The sequence below is a fragment of the Triticum dicoccoides genome, chromosome 2B, assembly GCF_002162155.2.
Source record: "Triticum dicoccoides isolate Atlit2015 ecotype Zavitan chromosome 2B, WEW_v2.0, whole genome shotgun sequence".
NCBI lineage: Eukaryota > Viridiplantae > Streptophyta > Magnoliopsida > Poales > Poaceae > Triticum > Triticum dicoccoides.
Window position 1 is genome coordinate 617,958,979 of NC_041383.1, and position 4,907 is coordinate 617,963,885.

The 4,907-nt window shown below is 38.6% G+C and overlaps 1 long non-coding RNA gene across 1 annotated transcript; it reads left to right on the plus strand.

The window, feature by feature from the left end:
• Positions 1-68: 68 nt before the first annotated feature.
• On the plus strand, positions 69-1,996 carry LOC119368118. Its single transcript, XR_005176537.1, has 7 exons — positions 69-474; positions 564-687; positions 850-974; positions 1,072-1,195; positions 1,357-1,405; positions 1,491-1,558; positions 1,742-1,996. It is a non-coding gene; the product is annotated as an uncharacterized LOC119368118 (long non-coding RNA).
• The last annotated feature ends 2,911 nt before the right edge of the window (positions 1,997-4,907 follow it).

Here is a 4,907-nt window from a genome sequence, read left to right on the forward strand (position 1 = left end):
GACTGTGTGTGTGACTGTGTGTGGTTTGATGGTGAATATGTGTGTGGCTTGACTCTGTGTGAGACTGTGTGTGGCTTGATGCTGAATATGTGTGTGGCTTGACTCTGTGTGAGACTGTGTGTGGCTTGATGCTGAATATGTGTGTGGCTTGACTGTGTGTGTGTGTGATTTTGTGAAAATTGCATTTGTTTGACGGTGTGGCTTGTATGCTTTGCTGAATATTTGGTTGTATAACTTGTGTTTTATGTCACGACTGATTGCTTTGTTGTTTGTTGAATGTGAACAGACCTAGCACTATATTTTTTCTAAACTTTTTGTGATATCATATCCTTTTTTGTACTATTGCTGTCCAGGCAATTGAATAATGCTTTTCTCTAAGTATTTAAGGTACAAACATTTGGATCCGGACATGTCACATGGGCTCTTTATTGTGTTTTTAAGGACACTGATGGGTTTTGTTTGCATGCAACACAGGTATATTTACGTTCTTTACATTTTGCGATGTTGATGGCAAAATGTTTATTTAGTCAAATTTTGCTACTTATGGGTACTTTTGTTTTTAGATGTGTTGTATCCATAACTACCTATTGGCACCAGATTTTTGTGCTCAAAATGCAGTATGGACCAACAAAATGGTCTCATTGCAAGGTCACTACCTGGACATATAGGCAAGCAATGTCAAGAGAGGTATTCTTTTGATTATTTTATTTTTGTGGTTCGCTTAAATGCATTTTCCCCTTTGTGCAATGAAGACAAACAGGGGAATGCTTGCTAATTCAGAAACACACTGGTTACATAAGGAGCTGATTCGTTATGAACCTGATTTTGAATTCATACATAACATCTTAGGTGGCATAATCATCTGAATCCAGAATACAGAGAGATGGTTGGACTACTGAGGAACATGCACGAATTAATACCCATCGGGTATATGAGAATAAATGGGCAAAAATAGCAGAAGTTGTTCCTAGAAGGTACTGCCTTGGTCCTCTTTGTTACCAGATTCCTAACATGAATGATGTTGCCCCTGCCAATTCCTCACTCTTTCCTGAACATCATATCGTGTATCAGGCATCTGAATATTGCAGGAATGGGGTACTTCCATTTATGTAACTTCTATTTGTTATCAGTTCTTCTCACCTATAGCTAAAGTCAAAGACGGTGAATTATTGGATTTGCAAGATACACAAAATCAGTAAGTTCATATCCTTCCAAATGGTCGGAGTATGAATTTTATACTGAATCCTTGGTTTCTTGACAACTTTGATATACACACAGGAATAATTACCTACGTTGTTATGATCATAAACTGATTTCCAAGTATTTTTGACTCATACGATGCTTATTACATCATAGGTCATCTTAATCTTCTTTTGTAAATATGACTGATGGTCCTGCTGATAACGTAAGCTACTTTTCTTGCTTCAAGAATAATAGAAACATCATTTACATTGTGAAACTCACATTTTAAGTTGCTCATGTCATTTCAGGCTATCCATCGGCTTGTAAGTCATGAGAGGCAACCACAGTTGCCAACTTGAAACATATAATTTTTTAGGTATGAATGGCTTACCTTAGCCAGAATTTCTATAAGAATACTTCTCATTTTATATGCCTTGCTTTCTCTAGTAAGTAGAACAAGAACACATTTAACATTTCTTTCTGTCCATAGGCCTACAAACTTGTGGGTAGTGATGAAGATAATCAATTAATCAGCCTGTAACCAGCTTCCTTTTTTCAGGAATGAAGATCTGAATCACCCTCACCCCTCGAGAGAAATCAGTTTAGTCATTCAGGTTCTAGAATTTCTTTATAGATTTCTGAGTTTACTTCGGACTTGCATGTATTTGTGCCCCTATCTATGTCTGTTTCATTTTGTTTCTTGTGTGCAAGCGCTCCATTCTATGTGTGTCTGACTGTGTGTGGCTTGACTCTCTTGTGTGTGTGGCTTGACTGTGTGTGTGACTGTTGCATTTGACTGTGATGTGTGACTGTTTGTGTGACTGTGTGTGTGACTGTGTGAATATTGTGTATTTGATTGTGATGTGTGACCGTGTGAATATTGCATTTTGACTGTGGTTGTGTGTGTGTGTGTGTGTGTGATTGTGTGTGTGGCTTGTATGCTTTGTTGAATGATTGGTTGTTGTGGCGTAACACTGCCTTTGCCGGTCCCAAGCCCAGATGTGAAAGTGTGGAGGGAGCTGTAGTTACCTCCTTTGTATTGTTTGCCTTAGAAGTGTGGAAATTCATGGCTTAGGTTATTGTCCTAATCAAATAGTGAATCCTAACATAATGTCGGATTCAAGCTTCAAATGCATCCTTCCTTGCTATGAAAAATCTAGGCATGCCAGGAACTTCCTGATTCTATACCTAATATAATATTAACAGGAGGAAGATTTCATAGTTCTCAATAAGTCGTTTGCCAATCGTTAATACGACGTCTGTGGTTCGGTCTACCCGTGTCCAACCTTGCTACCTCTCCGATCCTACTGGAGTTTGTGCAAACCGTGTCTGGGCTTCCCGTGTCCGTCCCGCCCTCAAATCTTCCTTTTTTAGCCCTAAAAATATCTTCCTTTTTTTCTTCCTTCGCGTGACTCCTTCAGTTCTGCGCCCTGCCGATCCCCCTGATCTCACCTTCTGAACGCGCAGCCAACTCCACCTCCGCCTCCTTCGTGTGGCCAGCAGCGGCACACAACATGTACTTTTCACCAAGATTGTTGCACGGTAGGATCGACGGTGGCAGGTGAGTCTGCCGCCCAACAACGGTATGGCATGGCCTGAACCATGAGGAGTGTGGGGCTCAGCGACGTCTTTTGCTTTCTGATTATTGATTGATTTGTTCCTCGCAGTATTTTCAATCGCGTTTCATGATTTTATTTTTCAGTTTCGTAGCATAATGTGTGTTCCTCACAGGCTAGAAATGCAATTAACTCAATCATGTGAAATATGTAGTTATAGGCAGGTGTGTACAGTTAGGCTCAAGTTTCATAGTGCCAAACTCTAATCTTGATACGCCAATTGTGTCATTTATGTTGTGTGGCCAATTTGGCATCCAATGCATCCCATGCTTATCTTATTTATCTCACTCACTCATCAGAGCACCCTTTTTTGTGATATGTGTGTTTCATTATGTCTTACGTTGATATCATATCTATTATTGTATTACTGTTGTCCAGTCACTGGAATAATGCTTTTCTGAGTATTTAAGGTACAGACATGTGGATCTGGACATGTCATATTTGCTCTTTATTGTGTTGCTAAGGACACTGTTCCTACATTAGTGTCTAAACATGGCAAAGTTCCAACATCAACTCAATGATGCGGCGCATCTGCAATAGTTGGATATTTTCATCCAGCTCCAGTACCACAACAAGCATCACAGGTTTAGATGGGTCCTTCTTTGTATACTGGGCCACTCTTTGGAGCACTCTCTCGTTTCACCTGCAACATTTGGTGTTGGTAGTGTAGCTGAACCATTCCCTATAGACACAAACACTCTGTTCAATGTTGCAGAACGGTCGAGAAAGTAGGTCCTGTATAGTTCCATTTATTTCACTTGTTATCATCATAGCCGTTTAACTTTAGCTGATTCTTGTGCTCGGTCATGTACCAGCCTCCAGTACCTAACTGGCTTCAAGAAGAGCTCCTAAAGAAAAATCAACTCCATTGAGTGCTTCAGTGCAACATCTTGACTAATTCTGATTCCATGGAATCTGAAGATGCTGCAGAACCACCAAAAAGAGCTAACCAAACTGATAGTAGAAGCATTGGTTCAGCAAAATCAATCAAAGCTGATGAAGCTGATGAGGTGCTCTTCACTATTTTATTATTAATTATTAGTGTAGTACATATTATGGTAATAATCTGCCCTATTGTGATTCTCTTGCATTCAAAAATCTTCCCCTAATGATTTATTTCAGTACGAATAGTACCATGTCCAAGTTAACGGGTCTAAAGATAAATAGTATTGTGGTGGACTTTAAATAAATAATGATTTTTGGATAACTTTTGTAAATCAAGGTGAACTAATTTAATCATGATAGGAAGGTTGGGTTGTTAGACTGGGTGGGAGGTTAGTGCCTGGTGGCTTTGAGAAACTAAATAATTTACCTACTTCCGTCTTTTTTTAACGTTTATATAGTAATTTCTGAAGAACAGTGATTACATAATGGTGAGAGAAATGGCATGGCTAGGTGTCAATTTTTTTCCATATTTGATTTGTCAGTGAAGCAACCTGGATATTATTTACTTGAGACTTGAGGTTACTTGCCATACTGTATTATTGTACTGACGAATCTCCTAGTTCCTACAATAATTTTTCTGGAGCAGTGTCTTTTTTCATCTATACATATGTTCACTTCTTTTGGATCTGGTGGAAACATTGGATGCTAGTTACTGAATAGTTAATCCTTTTTAGATTAAAAAAATAGTTAATCCTTTTTGTTTTGTTCATATTGACTTGGATATTAACATGGCCCTCATTTCAAATCGATGAACTGGACTTGAATCATTTGCAGGATGAAGTTGAAGTGGCACGGATGGCAGCAATCAACAAGGAAATTAAACGTGTGTTGACAGAAATTCTTCCGAAGGTTGTCATTGCATGGAGGTTGTTTACTTATGTAGCTAGGTTTTAACATGTACTTCTGTTCTAAATTCAGCAAGACTGCCATTTCTTACTTTTGTACTTTTGTACTTTTGTCATTTCCAGGTTACTGATGATCTTTTTAGTGAGATTGCAAGCAAAGTTATGAATGAAGAGGATTCATGAGTTGGTGATCTTTTTGATGAGATTGCAAGCAAAGTTATGAACGAAGATGATTCATGATCTGAACGTGAGTGAATTATACTAAAACTTAGTGTAAATAGGAAATTACATTGTTGATTATCGCCTCTGTCTTGCAGCA